The 19,315-nt window shown below is 41.9% G+C and overlaps 1 pseudogene; it reads right to left on the reverse strand.

Moving 5' to 3' along the window:
• Positions 1 to 9,795: 9,795 nt before the first annotated feature.
• Positions 9,796 to 10,267, reverse strand: LOC147442064 (uncharacterized; annotated as a pseudogene).
• Positions 10,268 to 19,315: the final 9,048 nt, after the last annotated feature.

A 19,315-nucleotide genomic window follows, 5' to 3' on the forward strand; every position in this document is an offset into this window, starting at 1 on the left:
GGTGCTTGATGTGCTTGGCGTGCTTGATGACTAAGGTGCTTGATGTGCTTGTCGTGCTTGATGACTAAGATGCTTGTCGTGCTTTCCGACTAGGGCACCTGAGGTGCTTGTGGGAACACTACCCAGGCTTGAGGTTCTTTGTCATGCTTGATGACTAAGGTGCTTGGGGATAAGGTGTGAAAAAGTCAACAATGATCCCTACGATGAGGGGGGGGGCGAGCCCTACAAGAGGGGGGAGGAGAGAGAACACACACACCCTCACACAAGGAAAGCTCGGTACAAAGAAAGCAAAGGGAACACTTGTCAAGTTCCTCCTCATGTTGTCCTCATGGTGTGTCTAAAGCCTATTTGTTGGCCACCCAAGAGGCCCAATTGATAATTTAGAAGATTCAATTAATGTTTTTTGCATTTATCAAGTTCTCTCTCTCAAAGGGGAAAGGGGGACACTTTTCCCAAGACTACCCTTATTGCTTCTAATGCATCCTGCATGTGATTGGCCAGTTTTGTACAGGTTCAATGAGCATCAAGCTTGAGCTACAAGGGGGGGTCAACAAAGGAGGATAGGGGAATTCTTGCCCCCCCCCCCCCCCCCACCCCCCCCACCATACACACACACACACACACTCTCTCTCTCTCATTGTCTATTGTGAAAAGTGCAAGATCTCCCTCTGCTTCTCCAAGCAAGTAGAGAGGTTAAGAGCCTACACCAACACTCTTGGCTATGGAATGCAAATCCAACAAGGAGCCACTCTTCAATGCTTAAGGGTTCCATCTTCTCCATCTTCATTACTATGCTATTATGCATGCTAGCAAGAAGAGTGATGATAAGTGAGAAACTAATTTTTTCTCCTATAAAATGTTTCTTCTTCCTCTTTCATATCCTCATTCCCTGCTAGCTCTCTCCACCTTCGAAGGTGTTTGAGGTCTTGGGACTGATGCTTGGGATAATTAATGCTTTCCACAAATTTTATGTTATGCTCGTGATGCATGAATCTTTCCATCTTCATTGCATCACCTAGGTCACAAGAAACACAAAGGTATTGTCACAAGTATCTCTTGATGGGAGAAACTATAATACAAATGCCTATTGGAGGGGGGACCGGCTCCACATAAATCCGGTCCTCAGCTATTGTCATGTTCTCTAAACTCTCTCTCTTGCAAAAGTATTGTTCAAGCTAGGTTAACTAAATGCTATGTTTATATTGCTAGCATCAATAAAGTTCACCCGCTATGCTCTCAAAGTGATTTCATAGAATCACTTCTCTAATTTTGATTACTCTCAAAGTTAGTATGTCATTTTCATTACACTGGTATCATAGCATTGGTTTTCTCTTTTCTTGATTAACAAGAGATGTCTTTAAGTAGCCTATAAATGGTTGATTTTGTTAATTATATTCGGGTAAGTGGGACTTGCTCTGTTGGAATTAGATTGCAGAGAAACACACACAGCTTGGAGAAGACGAAGGAAGCTCAAGGCACACAATAGAGAGTGTGTTACTTAGTGTGCTATGGAAAAAATAGATAGCCCTAGAGTGATGGGCGTATATACAATGCACGGGGAAAAAACCTCCTAAAGAGGGAAAAAATGCCCCGGCGGTCCTAGTGTGTTCACACACATCACTACCACATGTATATGGTAACAAATCTCCCCTGGAGTGATGCGGTGAACGAGAGCTGGAACATGAGTAAAGGGAAGTGCCATGCCCTGAGGACAGGATCAGTCCACAAAGGGGAGTAAGCCCAAAGCTTTGCGGAAAGCTTCAAGCTTCTCACGAGACAATTCCTTTGTGAAAAGATCTGCAAGGTTGTTCTGTGTTGGCACATAAGCCAAGCTGATCTCTCCTGCTGAGAGCCTCTCCCTGACATAGTGGTAATGCACCTCAATGTGCTTTGTGCCAGCATGAAAAATTGGGTTCCTCGCAACTGCCAATGCGCTCTGACTGTCAGTGTAGATAGTGTTGGCAGTGTCCTCTCCAACACCCAAATCAGCCATAAGGCGTCTCAGCCATACACACTCAACCGTAGCTGTGAAGACTGCCCTGTACTCAGCCTCACAACTCGAAGTGGCCACAGTAGGTTGCTTCTTGCTCAACCATGATATACATGAACTGCCAAGCATGAAACAAAAACCACTTGTGGACACTCGCGTGTCAAAACAACCAGCCCAATCTGAGTCCGAAAAAGCATGTAAATCTGGCGTCAATGATCCCCCCTTGGGATAAAACAAGCCAAGATGTAAAGTGCCACTAAGGTAGTGGAAAATCCTCTTGACAGCCTGCCAATGCTTAGACCCTGGGATATGCATAAATCTCCTGACCTGTGAGACTGCAAACTGAATATCCGGCCTCGTGTTGCATACATAAATGAGGCAGCCAACAGCATTTTGGTAAAGAGTGACATCAGCAGGATCACCAGCATCATGTAGACTCAACTTCAAACCTGTTTCCATGGGAGTGGCAATAGGTTTGCAATCCTCAAGTCCAAACTTACATAGTAATGTCTCTATGTAACTTTTCTAACACAAGGCAATACCAGCATCACACTGCTTAAACTGTATACCCAAATAATGATGCAACATCCCCAAATATTTCATCTTGAAAGTAGCATTCAAATCAGCCTTAAATTCAGCAATATGTCTCTCATTTGGTCCAGCGATCAGCAAATCATCAACATAAAGAACCACAATAAGAAGTACATCACCCTCACGTTTTACATACACTCTGTTGGACTGTTACGAAAGCCTTGTTTGACCAAATGAGTGTCAGCTTTCTCATACCAAGCACAAGGAGATTGCTTCAACCCATACAAAGCCTTGTTACATTTGCACACTTTGTCCTCTTGTCCTTTTATGACAAAACCGCGAGGCTGCGTTACATAAACTTCCTCAAATATGTCACCATTCAAGAAAGCAGTAACAATGTCTGATTGATGTACATCCCAACCAAAATGAGCTGCCAATGCACATAGAAAACGCACAGTAGTCATACGACAAGTGGGAGCAAAATTCTCTTCATAATCTATGCCTTTTTGTTGTGCATAACCCTTTGCAACAAGTCGAGCCTTATGGCGATTGATCTCACCATCCGGCTTGCGTTTCAACTTGTAAACCCACTTCGTACCAATGGCCTTTTTGCCAGGAGGCAAATCACATAAAGTCCATGTGTCATTTTGTATAAGTGCATCATATTCTGATTGCATGGTAGCCATCCAATTTTTTGAATTTTGTGCTTCATGTAAAGTCAGAGGCTCCTCAACATCATGTAAGCTAGACACAGCCAAAGCATAACAATCTGATGCATAAGATGCATGGTGAGAGCCTGAAGAAGTACGACTAGACAAAGGTGCATCCAATTTAATGTCACGCAAAGTGTGCACCAGCCATTTTGGCATACCTCTAGCCTGCTCATTTTCAGCCCTTTCCTCATCAAGTACATCATGTACATCTACATCAGTAATAGGCTGATCTAGAACATTTTCAGAAACCCCCACAGGCTGTACATTTGCGTCATTGGAACTTACATTCGTATTTCCACCACTGAAAAGAGGCTACAAAGTGTCATAAATGTCCTGTGAGCTTACATTACTATCTCTAGTACATGACAGCAAGGGCTGAACAGAATCTTCCACAAACACTACATCCCGAGAAACTAGAATACGTTTTTTTTGCAGATGATACAATCTGTAACCTTTGCTTTCAGCACTATAACCAACAAAAATACATTTGACATCCTTATCATCCAATTTTCTGCGTTGCACTTGTGGCACCAAAGCATATGCCAAACAACCAAAAACACGCATGTGCTCAATAGAAGGTTTTCTATCATGCCATGCTTCATATGGAGTAATAGACTGCAAAGCTTTTGTAGGACACCTGTTAAGTACATAAGTGGCACACATAATGGCCTCAAGCCAAAAAGAATGTGGCAAAGATTGACTTTTGACCATACATCGTGCCATTTCCGTCAGTGAACTGTTTTTCCTCTCAGCAACACCATTTTGTTGAGGTGTATAAGGCACTGTACATTGGTGTTTTATCCCACGACTAGCCAAAAATGCATTAAATTCATGAGACATATACTCCCCCCCTCGATCGGAACGGAGGATGCCCATAGTACATTTCGAGACATTTTCAGCCATAGCCAGAAATTGTTTGAAGCACATAAAAACTTCGGACTTCGCTTTAAGCGGAAATACCCATGCATGCTTGGAGTAATCATCTATGAAAGTCACGAAGTACACGTAATTTCCCAAGGACGGAGTTTGCATGGGCCCACAAACATCACGATGCACAAGCTGCAACCTGCATGTGACCCGAACAGAACCATCCTTTGGAAACTTAGAACGCTGCATCTTACCCAAAATACAGCCTTCACAAACATGTTTGACAGGTGCTTTAAGAGGCGGCAAAGAAGCAACCATATCAGATTTCTACAAACGCAGCAAACTGGAAAAATTCAGATGACCAAAACGTGCATGCCAAAGTTTTGCATCTGAAATAGCCCTTGAATATGCAACATCATTTGCAAAATTTTGTCCACACTTGTCATACAAAGTGAGCTTATACAGCCCACAACACAAAAGGCCAGATGCAACAATTTCATCACCAAAACTGAGATCATGAACTGTACATCTGTCATCCACAAATTTGACTACAAGTCCAAGTCTAGCAAGTGCGGATATAGACAAGAGATTCTTCTTGATCCCAGATATATAAAGTGCACCAACAACTGTGAAGGAACTACCATTAGCAGAAGTGAGCACAATCTTTCCAACTCCCTGAACTGGATAAGAGGCGTTGTTGGCACAAGTGACTGAACTCCCATGAGGAACTGACTCGAGAGAGGTAAACAATTCACCATGTGAGGTAATGTGTTTGTAGCACCACTGTCAAAATACCACACATGTGAATCTGCAGCAACTGACAAGCATGCATCATGGACAGCAGGATTGTAAGTGCACTCTGTGCTAAAACCCCATTCTGCATCAACATCAGCAACACAGTCTCCTTTCACAGAAGACTCAACAATGGCTGCATTTGTAGTGGAACCAGCATTTGCAGTGGAACCACCCTCTTTCTGCTTAGCCTCTTTGGCCTTCAACTTAGGACACGACTTGATCAAGTGATCATTGGCTTTATAATAATGGCAATGCATCTTCTTTTTTCCTTTATCACCAGAATTGCCAGACGAAGTGCTGCCAGTAGAAGCATTATGAACAAAAATTTTGCCACTCGCAGCAGAACCATAAGAAGTGGTTGCATTACTGTTACCACCCTTTCTTTGAGAAGCAATAAAATCCTGTTCAACTGCACACTGCCTAGTCCTATTTTTTCTAGAAAGTGACTCTTGCAACAGCAATGTGCATAATGCATCAAACTTGATAAATTCAGGATTTCCTTGGGTCATAAGTCTCCAAGTACTAGCAAAAGTCTGATAGGAATCTGGTAAGGCATCAAGAACAGTCTCCACAAGGGAACTGTCTGAAATGACTTCACCTGTAGAAATAAGCTGCTCATTGATATCCTTGACACTAGCAAGGAAAGTGTCCATATCATCTTCCTCATGCATAATCTTCGACTCCAGCTCTTTATGCAGCAAAGCAATTTTAGCCTCATGCGGCTTGCATAAAGACCTGCTAAAATATCCCAAGCCTGTTTTGCAGATTTTGTTGAACGGATGTGAGGAACAATGGTGCGCTTCACAGACAACGTAATCAATGCATGAGCCTGCGCATCCTTAACATCCCAACGAGCTTGTTCTGCCATAGGCAAAACAACTCTAACAGCTGCAATCCTTGTAGCAAGACCTGCAACATCCTCAACATCGCCTACATCCTCAGAACCAGGACGTACATCAATGCCCTGCACAATGTTCCAGACACGTTTTGACACAAGAACATGTTGCATCATATAAGCCCACATAGGGTAGTTGTCCCCATCCAACCTGTCCTCAGCTGCAAACATCTTGAATACATCTGTGTTGTTGTTGTCAGCCATGGTAAATGCTGCAGGGTGAAAGTATGTTAACCTGTCGCGCTTACTGTGCTAGATAGCAGTTTCAAGTTAGCACATCTTCGAAAAGTTGGGCGTCTGGTAATTTTTTTACAAATAATATCAAAATTTGTCGGAGGTTGTACATTTGGATTCCTTGTTTCAAGTGCTTTCTATTGATATATCATATGTCATAGATCTTAGAGATGTAGCTCAAGTTATTGTACTAGTTAGCATATGTCAAAATTGTGCTAGTTATCATTGTCCGGGACATGAAAAAGCATGACAAGTTAACATGCTTTCACCCTGCACCTGATGTGAAAACTGCCCAAAAATAGGAGAAACGGAGCGGGAACAATCTGGGCTATATAGCACAAACGGTAGAAGACTATAAGGCACCTGTTATGCAGAAAACGACACTGACAAAAATTCTGCACAAAATAACAAAATAGCCTGTGCAGTACTGCCTGTAGTGGAAACGGAGGCCGAAATGAGCCCAAATCAAAATTCTGAGCAGACCAAGCTCTTTGAGTTTACCCAAAATATTTGTCGACCTGCGAACGCTTGCCAAAGCTAACTGAAATCGTAGAAAGTGAGCAGGCGTGTGCTGGAGCAGCTGGCGACTAAGCTCGGGAGGACGTGACCTGCTTTGATACCAATTGTTGGAATAAGGGTTGCATAGAAACACACACAGCTTGGAGAAGAAGAAAGAAGCTCAAGGCACACAATAGAGAGTGTGTTACTTAGTGTGCTATGGAAAAAATAGATAGCCCTAGAGTGATGGGCGTATATACAATGCACGGGGGAAAAAACCTCCTAAAGAGGGAAAAAATGCCCCGGCGGTCCTAGTGTATTCACACACATCACTACCACATGTATATGGTAACATGCTCCTACTTAGCACCTATAGTTTTACACTTTAATATTCAGATGCTAGAATATATATCTTGCTTTTAGATCTGACGAGCTCGCACGACCCGCCTACAGTGGATCTCGCTCGCTCTTACCAAACGGGCCAATCTTGTATAGTTTCTGAAGCTCACTCACCACATTGTTTGCCTTCCAAATCACCTTGATAAATATAATATAACCCTCATTGAAGATTTATATGTATGTGTGTATGTCTATCTTTATACATCTCCCCACGACATGCATCACATTCTCGCCACGCTTGAAAAGACCATCGGTTGCCTTATGTCAAGCAAGAGGGTCTTTCTCTAGTCTTGCTTCATGATGCTTCCATACAAAGCCTCCTGCATCACATTCTTGTAGGCACTTGACATTGACACAAATTGACACAAAGTAGCAATCTAGCCAATCTCTCTTCTTGAAGTTGTGGTAATATCCACCTTCTTCCTTTGCATCCTTTCTTTTTCTTTCAAAGAGTAGTAGCTCCCCTTTTCTAAAAACCTAAATAATTCCAAGAGGCAAAGTTTGAGTTATAACTTATATTGCATGTATTTGAAAGCTTTTATACTTTGTTCCTTTAAACTTTGTAAATTTTCTCACCTTGAAATCTAAATTAAAGAGGTTAATTTCAACTTTGTCGATGGGATTACACTAAGCTTATGGGCTTTCAGGCATTGCACACTGCAAGCTCTCTACAATTCTGCCTCACACGATACAAGAACTTCAATTTATTTAAGAGTGCAATAAGAAGATGTTTCTTTACGCAAAAATCACAAAGCCCCGCTTAACTTTACCCTTCTTTGAGAGATCCCTCTCGTAACTCAACTCCCCACAAAAATGTATGCTCCCACCTCGCAATTCTTAGACTAAGGACTTGGGTGCTCTCTCTCTCTCTCTCTCTCTCTCTATATATATATATATATATATATATATATATATATATATATATATACATATACATATGCGAATTCGATGCTTGGGCTGGTCATAAAAATGGTTTTTCAATTGGCGCATTGCCCATCTTGCCAACTCATGCTTCATATCTAGAGTTGACACCCTTGTGGCTTTAAAGATTCTATTGATAGGGGTTGGATAATGAATCTAATGTGCCTTTTCACCTTTAGCTCTTGACCCCTGCATGTGTATCTTCCGGCTCTTGAGAGTATCTGCAATTTCGCATTAAGCACACGTAACTACCTGAATTCCCTCTCCGTTAATACCTAGTAATTCCCAAGCACACCATCTTTTCAATAACCCCTCACTAATCATAGTCCCACATGCCTTCAAGATTCAAGCATAGGTGATTGCATATGGAGAGATGCCATCGCTTTGCATCTGCTACAAACAGCCCAAATCTTCTTGGCCCTACCCTACTTGGCATACCTTGCAATCAATGAATTCAAAGACATGTTATGGACAGGGTTGCATCTAAAGAAATGTGCTTGCTTTGCATCCACTCAAAATAGCCCTGCTCCTTTGAGGCATAGGTCATAATCAATCACTCCAAGAGAAAACAATCTGGATAGGAAGCTTCCCAAGCACACCACATTTTGGGTACATGTCGACAAAGGAATCTCCAAGTTGGTTGTCTGTTTTCAACATTCCTTTTCCTCACATGCTTGTCCATGCCCCTCTTGGACATATCCAACAATAAATGCATTGTAAGAGACGATGTCCCAGATAGGTAGCCCCTCAAGTGTATGCCCTCATGTTAGATCTACTAAAAATAGCCCATAGGTTCGTTACCCTACCCCTCCTCAACGTATGCCGCAATGAATGCACTACTCCAAGAGATGACATTCCCAAGAGGAAGCTTCTTAGGTGCACCAAAACTTTGCTTATGTGTTAGCCACCAAGAAATTCCCAAGCATGACATTTTTTTCAACAACCCTTGACTAGCAATATCATCATCACTTCTTTGGCCATATCATCATCTTTTGCAATCCCACATGCCTCAAAGATGCAAGCATGGGGGATTGCGTGTGGAGAGACCCTCGCCTCACATCTGTTGAAAACAACCCACAACTTCCTCACCCTACGGCTCTTGGGAATATCTCAAAAATCAATGCACGATGATCCTCAAGTGCAGGTAATTGCATCCATAGGGATGTCCTCACTTCACATTTGTTGAAATTATACATAGCTTCCTCACCCTTCACCTCCTCGGCCTATGCCACAATGAATGCACTCCAAGAGAAGATATTCAAGCAAGAAGCTCCTTTAAGCACCACATTTTGTGTACATGTCAACCAAGGCATTCCCAAGTACAACATCCTTTTTCAATAGCCCCTGACTAACAATATCATCGTGATTGCTTTTCCCAATTTCAACATCTTGTATAGTCCCCTATGTCTTGAAGCTTCAAGCATAGGTGTTTGCATTTGAAGAAACAACCTCACTTACAAACAACCTAGATCTTCTTGGTCGTGCCCTTGTTGACATATTGTGTAATTAGTGCATTCCAATAGACAACCTTCAGATAGGAATCTCCCTAATCACTTTTTGTGCTTTTGAAGTACACCTCAGTTGGCAATCCCGACACTCCCATGCCTCATTTGGGCAAATGCCACAATCAATGCATTCCTAAGAGATGAACTACCATATAGAAAGCTCCTCAAGCACTTTCTTTGCTTTCTAAAAAGGACACCACACTTGACATACATGTCGATCCCGACACTCCCAATCAAGGCCTCTTTTCCAACAGCTCCTGACTAACAATCTCATTGTGAATTCTCTTGCCCAAATTAGTTCCATATGCCTTCAAGATCCAAGTGGAGGTGATTGCATATGGAGAGATTCCATCAATGCTACAAACAACCAAGATCTTCTTGGCTCTACCCCTCTTGGAAATACCCCGCAATCAATGCATTCATAGACACGTTTTGGATAGGAGATCCTCAAGCATAGGTGATTGCATTTTGAGGCATGCCCTCACTTCGCATCCGCTGAAAATAGCCCACAGCTTCCTTGCTCTACTCCTTCAAGGCACAGGTCGTAATAAATCCACTCAAAGAGAGAAAAATATGGACAGAAATCTTCTTAAGCACACCAAATTTTGTGTACATGTTGACAAAGGAATTCCCAAGCCAGGTGTCTTTTTTACAATAGACCTTTTACCCACATGTCCTGGGAGATGCAAGCGTTGATGATTCAATCTGGAGACACACCCTTGCTTTGCATCCACTGAAAATAGCCCAGAGCTTCCTAGACATGCCCCCATTGGGCATATCCATAAAAAAATGCATTGTAAGAGATGATATCCCGAACAGGGAGCCCCTCAAGCATATTCCTTTGCATAAGGAGAGATGCCCTCATTTCGCATTTGCTAAAAACATCCCACAGGTTCATCACCCTACCCCTCCTCAGCATATGCCACAATCGATGCACTACTCCAAGAGATGACATTCTGAAGAGGAAGCTTCTCAGGTGCACCAAAATTTTGTGTACGTGTGGACCAAGGAATCCCCAATCACGACAATTTTTTCAACAACCCCTGACTAAAAACATCCTCACCCTATGGCTCTTGTGTTGTCGACCAAGGCATATCTCGGCAATCAATGCATAGAGATTCTCAAGTGTAGGTAATTGCATCCATAGGGATGTCCTCGCTTTACATCTACTAAAATTAGCCACAGCTTCCTCACCCTACCCCTCCTAGGAAAATGAATGCAATTCACTAGAAGACGTTCTAGATAGGAAGCTCCTACATTTGGGCAAATGCCACAATGGGTGCAGTCCCAAGAGATGACCTCCTAGATAGAAATCTCGTCAAGAACTTTCTTTGCTTTCTGAAGGTGTTAGCGGCTGGACACACCCTATGGAAAATGACTGCTTGGCGGATTATAATTTTTTGTAATTATTCATTTATTGAGAAAACCCGACATTTCACCTTTGTACTGAGGCGGTCCAGGGCGGGCAACAAGAAGAGCAACCTCTAGACACCCTTCAAGGCTCCTGTGCTGCTCAATGGGGCTGGGCCACAACACAACACAAACCAAAACAACAAACCCCCAGCCAAATCCCAACTACACAAGGGGCACCACCTAGTTTAGGAGCGAACTAGGACGCAAAAGAGGAGAATCGTTAGAGCAACCCACAAACAAGCAAGGAATTTACACTAACCCTAACACCAATGGAACACTCTCACACACTAAAACACGAGAGAGAGAGAGAGAGAGAGAGAGAGAGAGAGAGAGAGAGAGAGAGATGAGAGAGAGATGGTGCTCTGGCAGCTTTGAAGTGTATCGTTAATGATCAAGCAAACATAAATATATATATGTAAGAAAGGGAGAGAGGGGGGAAGGGGATGCTTGTTGCACTAATGCCTTCTTACAAATCTGTCATGACAAATCAAAGTGAGATTAGTATTTGTTCAACATAGCTTGCGTAAATTTCACCACAACACATCACAAGAAAAGCCACCCCAATCACTGTCTTAAGGCCAGGGGAGTCCTCTCCACCCTGTCGCCCTCTTACAGTATGTGGGATTTATGGCTAGATTGATGACAACACCAGAGACAAGCTATCAAGAACTTAACAAAAAACACCAAGATACTTACGCATCATTGTTGCCCATTACTTCACATTGGAAGGGAGACAAAGTATCCAAGCTTAGTCCAAATCCACCCTCCTTGATTCAGCAAATGTTGGGCTTACACTAGTAGGAGAAATGATAGATTTCCTACTCTCAATTGAATGATCACTCTCTCTCTTACAATGGCATAGAGTTCCCTTGCTAATCCCCTATTACAACATATGCACATGCATAAGACAATGAGCTTCCACTCAAGAGCTCCTTCTAGAGAGGTTGAGCTTGGCTTCTCAAGCTATAGCATAGTGCTCTTGCTTATGGCTCCCCCTTTTGTGCTAGCTACATCCTCCTTTTATAGCAATTTTGAAGGCTAGGGTTACTCCTCTAACCATGGTTGGGTTAGATTTTCAACAATTTATCTAATTTCTTTTTCTTGGAATTATCAAGAAGTTGGTGGGGAAAGAGAGAGGAGAGAAATGGAGTTGATAGGACTTTTCATAGTGGGTTAGTGTTAGTACAGTTAGTATTAATTTACAAATGGAATTGGATATTTACAATGGGAGTATCCATGTAGGATACAAATAAGGAAGAAAAACTCTTAAGAGGTAAGAAAAGGTGGATTTCTTACAAGGTTGATGCTCCAAGTGTCTTGAGTAGGGCCAATTTTGACGCTTGTTGACGGTCCACTAGCTTTGACAGTACATTTTTTCTCCACTCTTGACCTTCCTTGAGAGAAAAGGTAATTGAAGCTGAGTAATCAACCACCATGATGCTGTCTTTTAAGAGAAGAGGCTGAATTTTGTGGTTTTTTTTATAGATATGGGTAAATTGGAGGAGGAAAAATGAGACTAGGTGGTCAATTTTGGAATGGAATTGTGTGTGGGAGGTATGAGTTCACCATGGTTTCTCTTATTCTTCAAGGTTGAGGAGAAGGTGAGTAGGGTGCAGAGAGGAGTGGTGAGAGAGGTGGGGATGATGAGTGGAGAAGTGTGTGTGAAAGAGGAAAATGATAAAGCGGAAGAGAGAGTGTGGCTGCATAGCATGGGAAAACTGGAGTCTACCAATAAAATCATAGCTCACGGCTCGTAGCTCAAAAAAATAAAAAAAAATTTGAGGCAAAAGTTCAGCCCACAAGCTACAACTTTTGTGTGTATCACCTTTTCAAATTCGGAGAGCGAGTGAACTTTAAAAATTCAGCAAAACCGACCGTTTTTTTCCACTGCACAAGGTCCTTGTGGGGTCCTTCTTTGGATGATTCTTTTGAATACCTCCAAGAGTGAGCCGTCCATAGTGCATGTATGCATGCCACCTACCCTTGACCTTATTTGGTAGGTCTATAATTGAAGATATTGTTGAGATCATGATATAAGTGAATAGTACAACTAAGAAAATCAAATATTGAGGGGTCTAAAAAATATGTACATGTCAAATATAAATAATATAAGTGGAAAAAAATATAAAGGGGTCAAAAGAAATCTCTCTCATTATGAGGCTACCATAAAAAGATAAATATTCTTGGTGTTCTAATTTTTTAGAAAAAAAACAAAGTAGATGTAGGAAGGGAAAAATCACAATAGTGAAAAAATATACACATAAATAAAACTAGTTTTTTTGGATTTTTGTTGGGGTGGAGTTACACCAAAAATAAGAGAAGCTTGCATGAGATTATTTTTATATGGAATAAAGAGTATGCAAAATGGTAAGAAAAATTGTGGTAATGGTGAGGCAATGTACAGAGCATAAATAACACACACCTAGGTAGAAATATTTAAATAAATACCAAAATAATTATGAAAAAATCTTTTATTTAGGTCCTATATACAAAGAAATATTTACATACGCATGGGCCATAATATACTTATATTTTATATATATATATATATATTTTTGGCTCAACTAGCCCAATGACTAGCTAATTGAGGGTTTTTTATTTCAGTAAGGAGATATGGGAAAAGTCCCCTAACTCACACGCACCTATATTCAGTGAAAGGGTGAGGGTAACCATAGCGTTTGGGTGATTTTGGTAGGGTGAGGTATCTCACTGTGGCAATTACAAAGAGCCGAAAAACGGCTATCATTAGCCCTCCCCTTGGATGATGGTATATTCATGTACCATCATAGAGCATCTTTTCCAAAGAGAGTGCTTCAGAGTCCTTGACGAGATTTTTATTGTTTGGCCCCTCAGCCTTTTGACAGATCTTTGGTAGATCCTTTGGTAGAAGGCGACTCAAATAGGGATTCAAGCGATACCCGTTTACTTTCCTGGAGTGCTCTTTACCATTCAAGTCCATAAGCTGATAGTAACTTGAATTGAAAGCCTTCTTGACTATGTATGGCCCTTGCCATCTTGTTTCAAATTTTGCATCAAAACGATTATCGAGTCGATTGTCATACCTTAGCACAAGATCTCCTTCATTGATGCCTTTGTCCTTCAGTTTCTTGTCAAGCTTCTCCCTTGTCTGTGTGGCTTTCCTCTTATAGCACTCGTATGCTGCTACTCTTTTCCACTCAAGCTCAGCTAAGGTAAGAAGTCGATCCATCCATGCTTCTTGATCATCTTGTGCTGATTTGCCATGAAGTCACATTGTTGGAATGTTTAGCTCAATTGGCTGTAAAGCCTCTTGACCATAGACCAAGTGAAATGGTGTGAACTCCGTGGCTTCCCTATATGTGGTTCGATACGCCCACAAGGCACCATCCAAGAAGTCATCCCACAACTTTGTCTTGTTTTTCACCATCTTTCTAATGATGCCTGCAATGACACCAATAGCTTTTTCTACCAAACCATTTGATTGGGGATAGTAGGGTGTACTGTGACGATGTAGAATGTGAAGTTCTTCACAGACTTCTGTGAGCAATCCCTTTCTAAACCCTGGACCATTATCAGAAACAATCTCCAAAGGTGTGCCAAATCTACAACAAATGTGACTGTAGACGAATTTTCTCACTGTCCTCTCATTTACCTTTGCCACACTTTGTGCTTCCACCCACCTAGTCATATAGTCTACAGCCACTAGAATGTAGAGTTTACCATTTTTTGTCCTAGGCAGAGGACCCATAGCATCAATGCCCCACTTTTCAAAGGGTCCATTTGCAAGCACGATTTGCCTTGGACCATAAACCAATCTTCTATTCCCATTTACCTGACAATTGTGACAACTTCTACACCAATGTTGGACATCCACATGCAGACTTGGCCAAACATACCCCGCAAGCAAAATCTTCTTCACAGTTAATTCTTGGGCAAAATGACCACCACATGCTTCTTCATGCAAACCTTTTAGAATGGCTGGAATTTCCTCAATAGTTGGTACTCTTCTGCATACTTGATCCCTCCCTCTTTGATAGAGGGAGCCTTCTAGGAAGAGATATGCGCTTGCCTTCTTCTGAGCCTTCGTGAAGTCTTGTGGAAACTCGCCCTCCAAAATGTAGCTAATAATGGGAGTCAATGACTCCAATCCCTGGTATCTCGGTTGCTTGACAGTTGCTGCCACCATGATGACCTGCACTTCTTTCTCAACACATGTAACTACTTGCTGTGCAAGTAAATTGGCATCTTCATTCTGTTTCCTAGGAATATGATATAGTTGCACTTCTTCAAATTGATTAAACAATCTACGAATGGCATGAACTTTTGTCCGTAAGCTTTCATTCTTGCATGCCCAAATGCCTAAAATCTGTTTAACAATGAGAAGTGCATCTCCCTTTACCATGAGGCGTTGTATCCATTGGCCAATGCATATTTTTAAACCATGAAGTAGTGTGTCATATTCTGCTTCATTGTTGCTAGCTGAACTTGGTAGATTGAACTTCTCTTTCATGACCACCTCTCCAATTGGGTTGAGCAACACTAGCCTCCCCCTGCTTTTCCTGTGGCTCGACGAAAAGCTCCATCAAAGAACAAGGTAAAAGCATTAGGAATACTTTTTGATGGTGGTAATGGTAGGGTCTTTACTTCAGGCACCTTAATCTCCTTTTCATGCACCCTATAAGTGAGAATCCCTGCCAATTGTGCACGCACACTATCTTCTACCTTGAAAGAGTATTGAAAATCTTGCAACTCCATAATCCACTTTGAGATCCTAGTACTAAGATTCATTTGAGATGACACCCAAGGGAACAAATTCTCTGCGGTGAGAATTACAAAAGGTTTTGGGAGCAAGTAGGATCTAAACTTCCTTATCGAAAACATGAGAGAAAGCATCATGAGTTCTGCCTCCGTGTAGCCTCTCTCCAAAGCATTCATGACCCTACTAGAAAAGTAGATGGGTCGCATCCTGGTACTGTGGGGATCTTGTTGTAATAAAACTGCACCAATTGTTTCCTGCCCAACACTAGAGCTAACAAAGAATGTGTACTCCCAACATGGAGGCATGAGTGTTGGTAGCTCTGACAAAATGACTTTAATGTTACAAAAGTACTCTTCAAGCTCATCAGACCATGCAAATTCTACTTGTTGTGTCAACTTTTGCAAAGGATGAAGCAACTCCGAAGCTAAGTAAATAAAGCGTGACATATACTTCACTTTTTGAATGAATGATATGACCTCTTTGAGATTCTTGGGTGAGGGGAGCTCAATAAGAGCCTTTGCCTTTGAAGGATCCACCTCAATGCCTTTATAGGAAACCTTGTGACCAAGCAAGATCACTTCATCCTCAGCTATGTGACACTTGTCGGGGTTGAGTTGACCTCCCATGTCATAGAGCTTCTTTAAACCTTCTTCTACCCTTTGTAGATGCAATGATTTTGAGCTATAAATGCAAAAATCATCAATAAAAACCCTAATGGACTTTCCAAAGAATCCTTGAAACACCATGTTCATGAAGCATTGGAAAGTTGCAGGAGCATTTGTCAGGCCAAATGGCATGACTCTAAAAGCATAACAACCCCAAGGAGTGATAAAGGTTGTTTTCAATTGATCGTCCAATGCGATACCTATTTGAAAGTAACCCGAGTAGCCATCACACACAGTGTACTTCTCATGACCAGCTACTTCATTTAGTATCTCATCCTGAAATGGGAGGGGAAAGTGATCTCTTTTTGTTGCCTCATTAAGTGGACGATAATCCACACACACCCTCCACTTGCCGTTTTTCTTAGGAGTGACAACAACGGGAGAGACCCACTCTGAATTCTCCACTTGATAAATGAAACCTGCTGCTAGAAGCTTTCTTACCTCCTTGAGTAGAGCCTGCTCCTTAATGACTCCTAGCCTTCGTAGCTTTTGAGCCTTAGGTGTGGCCTCTGGCTTCAACTCAATCTTGTGTTGAACAACATCTACTCCACGCACATCGGTGTAGTCTTTAGCAAAAAGCCTAGGAAACTTCCTTAGCACACATTTGAACTCCTCTCTTTCATCCTTTGTAAGTGTTGTTGATAGCATACCTTCCAGCATCCCTTCATCTTGAACACCTTCGTTCTCTTGAGGACCTACCTCCTCCAAGCCTTGACAAGAGGTCTCTTGGTTGCTTGGCTTAAACCTTACCCCCATGACTTCGATGGAAGACTCCTCTTCAGTAATGCTGCCGCTACTTTCTTCTTCTGAAGTGCTATCGGTCCAACCTTCTTCCGTCTCACTTTGAGATGATTCTTCATGGAGCTCCTCTTGGCGTTGCTCCTTCATGTCAAAGAAAACCTTCTTGTGATTGTCATTCCTACAAATTAGCTTTCCACTCTCCCAATCCTGCAAAGCTCGCATTTTCATTAGCCATGGTCTTCCTAGGATAAATGGGTAACCATTTCCCTTGGTAGACATGACATAGAAATCCACTGCCTTCTTAATGCCAAAGGCCTCCACAAAAACATTTTTACAAATGCCTACGCACCTAGCCTTGCTATTGTTTGCCATTTTCACTTTGATTTCAGGTGTCTCATGGATGTGCATGCCTAGTCTTTGCATGAGCCCTTCTGTCATGATGCAAATTTGTGCACCCCCATCCACTAGACCTTTCCTAACCAATCTTCCTTTTATGTAACAATCTAGCACAGGTGTAATATCCTCGTTCATTTCAGCATGTGCAATTTTTACAACAGGAAAACTCTCTTTTACCTTTCTCCTAGTGCTAACTGCCTTTGTTAAATCCCTCCTAACTTTTGGGCATAATGCAAGAAACTGAGGCCATGAGATATCAGGACCCTTACCTCGCATGTCTTCCAACAGGTTGTATGGAGCCATACCATGTCCAAGAGGGAAGTCTTGGAGATTGATACGACGTCGAGTCCTCTTAGCTTCCTTGGTCTCCTTTGCCTTCTTGCCTTGTCCATGGTCACTCTGTGATGGGACACCCTCTTTCTCTTTAACTTTTCCTCGGACACGCTTAATGCCATTTGCTTCCATGTCAACCTCATTTGAGTTTGTCACCTCTACCACATGCACATTTGGATCTGGCAAAGGTGGAACTCCTTCTACCCCTTGTGGAGGTGGTCTTGGTCCATTTGGCCTTTGTAGAAGCCTTGGTTGTTGACCAGCTCCTTCTCCTGCATTCATCACTGGGTAATTCAAGTTAAGTCTCCGTGGCTCTCCACGGGGCCAAGGACAATTATACATCCCATGTCCAGACTCTCCGCAATTCCAACATTGCAAGACTCTCCTAGTTCGTGGCTCTCTCTTTTCTGACTTCTTTGCTTGTCCCTTTGGACCTACAGCTTGTGCAACGTGAACTGACAGGCTGCTTAAAGATTCATTTAACTTCTCAATCACTTCAGCCGTTACCTCAAGAAGCTCGCTAGATGTTGATGCTTGTGACTTACCTTTGGGTCTAAGACCTTCTATTGGAACCTCTCCCCTTAAGCACTTGAGTTTCCTATACTTCTCAGCAGCCCTAGTTTCAGCTGCATCAAAAGTAGTAGGTGCACCTGCCTCAACTTTTACCTTAAGGTCAGGAAAGAGTCCGGCTATGAACCTCTCCTTCTTTAAAAATTTTGCACCATCACCAGGGTTAGCAACATTTCGTATCCATAGAGCCCAAAGACGTAGAAACTCTTGCTTATACAAGTAGTAGTCATCTAAGTCTTTTTGCTTATGAGAAACAATGTCTTGCCATAGTTTTTGAGTGTTTTGGGGATCAAAGAAGTATCTCTTAAAACGATTCAAAACTTCTGTGTAATTCCCCTTAACTTCCTCAGGCAAAGAGTCAAACCAAGTACTAGCATCTTTCCTAAGGACCACCTCAAACATTTCTACACGTTCTTGATCGGTTACTATCCTCTTGATACGGCAAGACATCTTGAAATTTGCTAAAAATAATTCTGCATCCTCTCCAGGCTCTTCAAAGAAAAGAGGATATCCAGACATTTGGCGTTGGCTCTCCATTATTATGAAAGATTACAACACGAGTTACAATAAGGGATACAATAGAGATTTAGAACCACTCGCCTGCAAATGAAGAAGTAAGAAAATACCACTCTAGGTTTTTTTCTTCAGCTATCCAAGCTTCAATGAGGTCTCGATTTGTTTGATCAAAACAAAAAGGTAGACTATTGATGAGCTCTAAGAAGGGTTGAAATTCTTCAAAGCTAAGGCGATAAACAAAAATCTCTAGAACTTCATTTTCTGGATCCAAAAGAGTAACCACGTCCCAAGTGATAAATTGCACTTGCTCTACAATTCCCAACGCACAAGCGGTTTGTATAAAAACTAGATCTTCATGCTCGTCGAAGGCCGTGAGAAAGTAGAAATTGACTAGGAGCTCCTTTCCTTCGAGTTCCACACAGTCGAAGTGAGGCAACCTTCTCACAATTTCATAAAGAACATCCTCATCAAGTCCAATCAAGTTTGCAAGATTTAAAGACTCCACTTGTGCTACAAAATTCCTGGACAAAAATTCCTTAGGATTATGGTTAAATCATTCAAAAGCATAAAGAGATTTACAATGTCTCTATGAACA

Source organism: Adiantum capillus-veneris, chromosome 14 (assembly GCF_014529385.1).
Source record: "Adiantum capillus-veneris isolate H3 chromosome 14, ASM1452938v2, whole genome shotgun sequence".
NCBI lineage: Eukaryota > Viridiplantae > Streptophyta > Polypodiopsida > Polypodiales > Pteridaceae > Adiantum > Adiantum capillus-veneris.